This window comes from Thermobia domestica, chromosome 14, assembly GCF_964235325.1.
Source record: "Thermobia domestica chromosome 14, izTheDome1.hap1.1, whole genome shotgun sequence".
In the NCBI taxonomy this organism is placed as follows: Eukaryota; Metazoa; Arthropoda; class Insecta; order Zygentoma; family Lepismatidae; genus Thermobia; species Thermobia domestica.
In genome coordinates this window covers 166,510,391-166,520,494 of record NC_137467.1, presented here as the reverse complement: position 1 = coordinate 166,520,494, position 10,104 = coordinate 166,510,391, and positions in this window count along the sequence as shown.

Below are 10,104 nucleotides of genomic sequence, written 5' to 3'. Positions count from 1 at the left end.
CAAAAGCTCTCCATTGATTTCTGTCCTTAGAAAACTGAACCCAGTTTCTATTTTATATTTCAATCTCTGCGAGAACTATTTTAATATTGTCCCCCATCTGCGCCTCGGTCTTCCTAACGGTCATTTTCCTATTTGGATTTCCAGTTACAACTTTGAAAGCGTTTCTAATTTCTTCCATTCTGGCTACATAAAATGACCATTTGAGCCTCCTAGACTTGATGACCCTAACAATGTTTGGTAAACGGTATAAAATTATGCAGTTCCTCCTTATGAAGTTTCCGCCTTTCCCCATTCCCGTTCATTTTGGAGTTCGAATATTGGTTTAAGAATCTTGTTTTCAAATACTTTCAGTCTGCGATTTTCCCTCAGTCAGTTACCATGTTTCGCAACCATACAGCACAACAGGCATGATTATCTTTTTATTTTGAGCTACAAATTCCTCAACAGAATTAGGGACAACAAAAGATTTTTAACTGAATAATAGCACGAAATCCCTACTTTCAGTTGACATCAATTTTTTTTTTTTTTTTTGTGATTATGGTTTTGGTTTGTTAATAATGATCCTAGATATTTGAAAGTATCCACTTTGTCGAAAGAAAATATTATTTGGTATTTTAACGCATCAATAAAATGCAGTATTACGATCCCGACAAACTTCCATTTATTCAGTTTTTTCTGCATTTACTTTTAAGCCTATATCCCTGCAAGCGTTAATTAAGATTTCTGCATTCCTTTCTATTATTCTATCATTACTTATTAAATTTACATCATCAGCATACGCCATAACCTGGCAAATACAATTCAGCTCTAGGACCTGATTGCTGTCTTTGATTTTCCTTATCGTGTTCTTCAGAACAAAGTTAAATAATAATGACGACAACACATCTCCTTGTTTCAGGTCATTCTCAACGTGAAAGATCGTGAACAAGAATTTCTCTACTCGAACCCTACTTTGGGATTCATTTAAACATATCTTAATTAATCTACCTTTTTCGGTATTGCAAATTCTGTAAGCATGTTGTACAATGTTTCCCTCCTACCAGAGCCTAAAGTCAATAATTGATGTGCCAGGATGTTGTATTCTCTCATTTCTTTTCAAGTATTAGTCAAATGGTAAATATCTGGTCGATAGTTGATCGATTTTTACCTAAATCCGTTCTGATAATCTCCAATAATTTCATCTGCGTATGGAGTCAATCTTGCTAATACAATGTTTAAGAGGATTTATTGGATGTTGACAGAAGAGAAATGTCTCGATAACTATTAAATCTGTTTTGTTGCTTTTCTTCTGAACTGGAACAATGATTGATTCTCTTCAATCTTGTGGTAATTCCTCCTTGTTCCAGATAATGAGAACGAGTTTGTGTATCTTGCTCTACAATTTTTCCCCTCCAGCTAAAATTAAGTCAACACCCGGAATTTCGTCTACACCCGGAGATGTGTGTTTATTTTTTTTAAAATGCGATTTTTATTTCTGTCTGGTTAGGTTCTGGAATATACGGTTATGCTGCATGCATTTCACTTTCTCCACGCGCATTAGTTTTTGACTATGTGTTAAGCAAATCGTCAAAGAAATCTTTCCATCTATGTAAGATGCTATCTGTATCAGTGAGAACTGTTACTTTAGATTTCTTTAATATATAAGCACGAAGTCGATAGCCTTTCTTAAGTTCGTTGATTCATTTATACATGTCCCGAATGTTTTTGTTTTCACTATTATCTTCAAGTTAATTAATTTTAACTTTCAAAAGTCGCGTTTCTTTGTTCTAAAAGTTTTAGAAGTTTTAGAAGTCACTGTCAGATGACGAAATTTTATGTAGTTATTTCCTTCGGATTTTGTAGCCAACGCAGTTTCTTCTGTTTTCTCTTCTCTGCTACTTTAGTACATTGCTGGTTGAACCATGGTTTGTTCCTACGTATTTCTGCGTGCTCCAATATTTCTTTTGCTGAAATTTTAATGTTATCTCTAATTTCAACCAAGTATTGTGAACGCTAGTGCACTCCGAATCTTCTAAAACCGAGAATCTATTCGACACTTCAATTTGGCTCCCCTTTCACCTGACTCTCCTCTATTTAAAAAAAAATTAAACCACTTCGTTTTCAGATATTGAATATTTCCTTTATTCAACGATAGTCTCTCTCTTACTATCACAATCAACTCCTCTGAACGATCGAACATCAGTTGTGCTAGACTGTTCTTTTCTGTCTACTAAAACATGATCAGTTTGAATATGTGTTTTTCCATCTGATGAAGTCCAAGTATATTTATGAATGTCGCGATGTTGGAATTTTGTAATCTTCACGATAAGGTTTCTGGATATTGCACAGTTCACGAGTCTAACGCCATTGTCACAACCTTCCTTATGCAAACATTTATTCCCTATAATCGGTTTGGAAACATCCTCTGGTCCTACCTTCGCATTGAAACCGCCTAACAGAATTTTCATATGGTATTGCAGGAGATGATCAAATACCCGTTCTATTCTTTCGTAAAAAATGTATTTTTTAAATCGCCATTCTTATTTTCTGTTGGAGCATGTGCATTTAAATAATATTACACCACCGACCCTTACGAGAAGTAAAAGAAAATATATTAACAAATTCTACCTATGTAATTGCTGATATTACGTATTCGTTTGTGAACGGAAAACCCTGTTTCTAGTTGGTAATTTTTAATTTGTTCGCCGTAAAAGAACGTAAAATTTCCCGACTTGACTTCTCCATTTCCTTCTCATCTAACTTCCTGATATCCCCCTAGGTCCAACCTCTATTTCTAAACTCATTTTTTACAAATTTTAATGCGCCTGCCCTATAGAGACTTCTTACATTTCATGTTCCAAATCTTATGTCGATTTTACTTTGCGGAATTCGTGCCAAGTTATCAGTTCTGATCCGAGGATTCTGCGAACTTATCTGAACAATCCTTTTTTTTTTTTTTTTTTTTTTTTAACAGAATGAGGTTGTCATCCTCACACCAAATTCTCAAGCTGGAGTATAACCCCTTGTCTGTCCGCAACTGCTTACTCAGTATATTCGCAGCTAACCTCTATATCCCAGAGGCCTTTTCCTCGATCCACAACCTTAGGACGCGCCGTGCCGTGGTGACAGGAAGACCACATTTTACAGATATTAATACAGCTATATTTCAGAAATACAAAAGGTACTGATTATCCGAACACTGCTTTAAAACACACAGTAACAATCAATATGCTCAATATATATATATGGATGCATATTAAGACTGTAAAAGCTTCGATGCCATAAAAATCGTAAATTAGACACTAGTGTCAGTATAGTATTACATAAATGCATCGTACGTTTGACTATCCGAACTATTCTTGATATATCAAATTGTTTCGTTTTATAGCTATATAACTTTATAATATTTTGTAAGTGATTATACTCTTTACCTGTTCTCTGCCAATAGCAACTGTTTGAATTTATAATACAAAACTGAAATACAGAAAATAAAATTAAAAAAAAAAATAATGTGATACTTCGCAGGGCATCCTATATAAAGGGCGCCTTGTATTCTTCACAGGTTCTGTACTACCAGTCAGTATTTGAATTTATTAAGCAAAGCTGGTATACAGGATAACTAAAACCACTTATCTATAATGTGATGTTTCGTAGGGCGCCTTATGTAAAGGGCGCACTATACCTTTCACGGGTTCTTCACCAACAATAAGTGTGTGTATTTATTGTACAGAACGTGCTATACAGAAAAGTAAATAAAATCGTTCATCTTTGATGTGGTCTCGGAAGGGCGCCTAATGTAAAGGGCACACTGCACCTTTCACGGGTTCTTTACCAATAAAACTGTAAGAATTTATTACTAAAAACTTATACCATTATTTATAGTGTGATATTTCGGAGGGCGCACCGGAACACGTCCCGGTGTCCCGGTGGGCCAGCACGGGCCTGCTTACGAAGAACACAAAATTTATATTTTTACGTTTTGATTTGGTCAGTGAGTTGAGCCGCTGATAAACTACAAAAGCTCAATCGAGATTATACTTTATCCTAATCTCACTTTTGAAAACTTACACGTAAAAATAACGGTTAGTACCAGAGGCATCATTTAGGGTTGCAGGGATGGCCAATTGCCCCTTGAGTTTCACACACACACACATACATAAATTTATATATATATATATATATATATATATATATATATATATATATATATAGATAGATAGATAGATATAGATATATATAATATGACGGATCCCTAAAGTTTTGCAGCTTCTTAGTTAATACAATAGAACACAAGTTTCTAGAATTGATAAATAGGTTTCTTGTAATGTTTTTTCGGATTATTTTTCTTAGTTTCAATTGAGTCTGAGTTCGAAAACCAGTCATCTCCACATTTTGACTAAATTGAGATTATTGCACTTTCCAGCTCAAATGATATGGACAGACATTTATGGTGAGAACAAGTAATCTGCTGCGACTGACTATAGAAAATATTGAGTATAGAAATCTCCATTTAGTTTGGAAACATGCTATATCCTGGAGATGACTTGTTCTCCAACTAAACTTGGAACTATCAACGAAGTTGAAGGATCCAAATGTATCTGATAAAGCGAAACGTGATGTTGCAGCTGAACTCATTGTGCACAGAAAACGTGCCAAAAATTGTTGTTAAACTTGATGAGGTAAAGAAAAAACGTGCACTCGTGAAGATACCACTGGTATCAGGGCCGGATTTAGGAAGGGTGTGAAGGTGCACGTGCAACCCCTCCCTTTATTGTAAATATACACTATCTAAAATGGTAAGCTAGCAGTGAAAATAGCAGCACATTCCGAAACTTTTTGCCATCATGTTACCGTTTGGGGCTTAAAAGAAAGCAGAGTTTTGCGAAAGCAATAATTTAAGTTGATTTTCTGAAGGTTTCACCAAGCAAAATAATATAACATTTGTCAAGTAAGAAAGAAAACAGAAGGCAGGAGGAGAGAAGAACATGTTTGTCCTGCAATTCCACTTGCGATCCTCTTTAAAACGCTTTCCTCCGTTCTATGCATCAGTGTTGTTAGGGGCAAAGAATATTGTCACATGTCACTTTGAAGAGTTTCAGTATGATTGGTTATTTTGGTAGTTATTGGTACACCCCCCCAGACCATCCTGGATCCTGTCCTGACTGGTATCGTAATTGATTACATGCAAAATCTGCCCCTGCTAGACATTTCTGTCCAGGACATTTTCTATTATAGCCAATTATGGATCAATGAATTTTGCAGCCATGATCTCAAATGAATAGATCAATCTTCTATTCTTATCATGAAGGAATGGCCAACAAAGGGTCTACTGAAGTTGGTTCTTTTGTGTTATTAACTGAATGGGTTGGCAGAAGATATTTGCGTACCATATTTTTTGATGGATGCCTAGGACAGAATCAAAATCACACAGTCATAAGATTTCTAATGTCTTTGGTCGTTTTGATGCAATTCACCACTTTTTCCCACTATGTAGTCATTCATTCAATCGTTGTGACCGTAATTTTGGGTTCATGAAGAGAAAATTCCAAATCGAAGACCATATATACAAGGATAAATCAAAAAGTAAGGTGAAATTGCCTGTCAAACCCATAGTATTGTGTGTAGCTAATTAATTCTTTTCCATGTTACAGATAATCTGGTAATAGAAGTGTGACGGCTTGTACAACATTCTATGTCCACCCGTCTGGTGCTGAGGGCAACTCAAAGATGGCGCAACGACTGGAACAATACACCAAGGAGGAAGTGAGCGGTGTCATTCGTTTTTTTTTCTTGGCCAAGGGAACAAAACCATGTGATATTCATCGAGAATTGGTGCAGGTCTACGGAGATAGTGTTATGTCGCTGAAACAAGTGTACGTGTGGTGTAACGCATTTGCAAGTGGTAGGAGTACTGTCACAGATGGTGGCAGAAGTGGCAGACCATCAACGTCCATCACCGACACGAATGTGGCTGTCGTCGATGTCATGATGCGTGAAGACAGAAGAGTGCGGTTGCAGGACCTTGCCAATGAATTGAATATCTCTTATGGTTCCGTAAGCGGTATCGCCCATGACCAACTGGGCTTCACAAAAGTGTGTGCGCGCTGGGTACCCAAGCTTCTGAGTAACGAACACAAAAACCAGCGAATGGGCATTTCCCTGAGCCACCTCACACGTTATGCCGACGAAGGAAATTCATTCCTTCATCGCATCATAACGGGCGATGAAACTCCGATGCCTCTATGGACACCTGAATCCAAACGTCAGAGCATGACATGGAAACATCCATCGTCATTACAGGCCAAGAAATGCAAGACAATAGCATCTGCTCAGAAAACAATGGCTACTGTCTTTTGGGACCGTCTCGGTGTTATTCATGTTGAATTTCTGGAAAATAGTACGACCATTAATGCAGACACCTACTGCCAAACCCTGGACAGGCTGAAAGCAGCCATACGGCAGAAACGGCGGGGGGCACTCCGAGAGGGCGTGTTGTTACTGCATGATAACACACATCCACATACAGCCGAACGGAGCCGTACACACCTCCGCGGATTCAAGTGGGAAATTCTCGATCACCCTCCATATAGCCCTGATTTAGCCCCGTCGGATTACCATTTGTTCGGCCCCCTGAAGCAACATCTCCGTGGGCAGCGTTTCCAGACACTGACAGAGGCACAACAGGCTACACGTACCTGGTTAGGAAATCTGGAACCACATTTCTTTGAACCGGGCATGAATGATTTGGTGCCACGTTGGAATAAATGTTTAGACAACTACGGTTCCTTCTTCGAATAATAGTGTGATACCATACTTCAAACATAGTAAAGCTTCATCGACGTGTCTCTGTACGCTTTTCTGTAAATCAACAATTCACCTTACTTTTTGATTCACCCTTGTACATTCCTCAACAATAGATAACATTGATAGAATTATCAACCACATAATGGAAGTTCACTGTAAAGGAGGTGACAACAAATGTAATATTTAATTCCAAAAGTTGATGGCTGGAGTAAAGGAAACTGTATTATCAACAGATTCCTATCAAAAAACAAGAAATGAGAAACAGCAATTTCAGGTGCCTAATTACAGCAGTTTTAGTTACGAAAGCTCGACACTTGATGAAGTTGAATTATCTAATTGCTTTGGTGGTTTATGCTCATTCAAGTTTTCTTTGTTTAAAGAAAAAGTACCCTGAAAGTGACTCCACTACCAATGAGGGAAGCATATTTTGAAAAAAGTAGCCACAAACCAGAAAATTACAGGCATAAAGAATATGCTCACATTCACCCCACGCGAGTTTTTGCTTTTCTATATGAAGAAGTTTGTTTGTGGTCCACCACAGATTGTCATGATATAGAAGAAAATTTCTAAATTTACACTCTTAGTTTGCTACCTGTTATAACCATGATCGAAAAGGATGTCTAAACATATAGACTTAGTTTAGCTTTTGGTTAACTGTTAATAATATTACAGTGACAGACATAACCATATCCATGTACTCTGTGACATATATAATACATTTATTTCAAGTTGTGTGTGAAAATTTTTAATATTTTTTCATTTGTTTAACATAATGTAAAGTATCTTTTCCTGTTTTGTACGAAAACAAGTCATCTCTAATTTTTAATTTTGCTTTTAATTAAATAAAGCGTGTTATTGTCACATCAGAGTGATGGAATCTTATGTAAACATCCATATTCTATGGTTAAAAAATGAAAACAGTCCTATAAGAAGATGTATATTGACTAATTTAGTTTTTTTTTTTTTTTTGCACCTTCTGTAAAATTAGTTTCGATAAAGATGACTGGTTTTCGAACTCAACGATTCAATTCTACTGCATAACTTTTTTATTCCATTGTTTCATAATTGAAATCTCTTATTATACATTAGAGCTGGGTAATATTATTAGAAAGATAACATAACACATTATGGAGAAACATGGTTGGAACTGAATAGAGATGGGTGTTAATTGTTAACTTATTTGTTTCTTAAATGACTGATATTAAGATATTGCAGAAAAATGATCAATGTATCAATAATGTATGATTACAGAGGTTGTTCAGTCTACATTTGGCCAATTTCGACTTACCTAAAAACTTAGAAGAATCCATGGCGCCAGGTCCGTAAGAGCTCGTTGTGTTTCCCTTGGTTCCTAACAACAGCCCGACAGCGTAATTTTCACTGTAATGGGCTTCTCTGAAGAACTGGGAGGGGAATCTTGTCCCATCCCCTTTGCACAGTTTTCCAAAGTCCTTCCACAGTTGTCACACGCCGTTTTCCCAAAGCCCACTTCAGCAATCCAAATCCACAATAGTCCATAGGACTTGCATCTGGAGATTTAACAGGTACCACTTGAAAGGTATCACCTGTATACCACTTGTCTCCTCCAATACCCTGTAGAATGCGAGGGACGATCGTGAGGTATGTGATGAGGCCTTGTCCACATGAATGCGCAACAGATTGGCGTCCTTTCTGTACATTGTTGGAATCTCATACTCGTAGATCGGCCGTATGATCTGCTCCTGAAATCACTGCGAATTTATTTTGCAGTTCTTCGCCACCCTACGAATCTTCAGCTTACCTCGGTAACAGTAGCCAGTAACGACCATGAATCCTTTTGGGAAGGATCCTTTACAGGCACGGACCCACCTTCTGAAGTACTTGGCGCCTTTCTCTCGGTACATGATGGCTCTCGGTTTGCCGCAGTCGGAAAGGTAAATCCACGCTTCATCGAGCGTTATGACGTACATCCACCTTTGTTTTGCCAGATGCCGTTCGTACAGCTTCCGGACGTTACACTTTCGTTCCTTTTGGTGGGCATCCGTGAGAAGATGGCCGCGAGCTTTCATGACTTTTTCCAGCTTGAGTTGATGGTGTAACGTCCGGCTCACAGTCCCCAAAGACACGTCAAGACGATTAGCCATACACCTTTGTTGGCGGATTTTCTCGCATTGCCATTTTGCGAAGTTTCCTCTGCATGGTGGAGGTGGCCTTGGTGCATTCCCGCTTCCTAGGGAACTTCGTTGGTGATCCAAATGGTGAAGCTTCGTAGCCCTTGTACTTTTTAATAACTTTTTTTATTCCACTTAAACTGATGTTGCAACCATTCTTCTTGCACTGTTTCTAATGACAGAAACACTAAAGTGGGCGTCATAAAGAACCGCAACATAGCCTTCCCAAAACCGGCTTATTTTGGGCGTCGTGTTGGTCACAGAGCGGAAACCCACACACTTGGAAACAAATTTAACACTCACAACAATGGTCCTATTTTGTGCGTTATTGTCGTGCGCGCGGAAATACAACTCCGATCCCAGGAAGCCACTGAACAACACAGCAGGACGCCACGAGCCAGATCGGGTGAGTCCTTTCTGCCCGGGAGGGGGAAGGAACGAAATTGGCCAAATGTAGGCTGAACAACCTCTGTACTATTGAAGTATTCAGTAAATATACGCACACACTTCTATGCTTTTCCATTTCTGCTCCACAATATGACCCCAAGGTGATATACTTTAATGAATATATAGCTAACACACGGATATAGCTTTAAAATGATTTGAAAATGTACAGCCCAAAAGATCACAATGCAGGTGAACGTTTTTATCATTTTTCAAGAATTAATAAAAAAATAGGAAGTTTACAGTCATATATATGAATGGTAAAAGTGTTTTCTTTAAATATTTATTGTATCTAAACATTAGGATAGATAATGCCTAGAGTACATAAAAAAAGCCATAGGCACAAACGATCTAACCATTGTAGTACGTTCAATGTTCCTCTGTTGAGGATCTAACCAGAACCTTGTACATGCGCGCTAAGGTACGCACTAGACTATTGGAGATCTACATCTATGTATTTCTCTCTCTCTCTCTCTCTCTCTCTCTAAATATATATATATATCGGGCGTTGCAAAATAAGTGTTACAACTCTTGGGAGGTGATTCCTGCCACTGAGACAAGAAGAAAAGTTCTCTTGAACTTTCGGCTATCGGACATAGTTTCGGATCTACAAGGTGCCGAAATCGTGGGAAAATGACTTTCCGACGCCAATAGTTCGGAAACTATCCAGCGTAAAGAGGGCGGGTAAAAAATTCACTGAAAAAGTCATACCTGCTGTAATGAATTT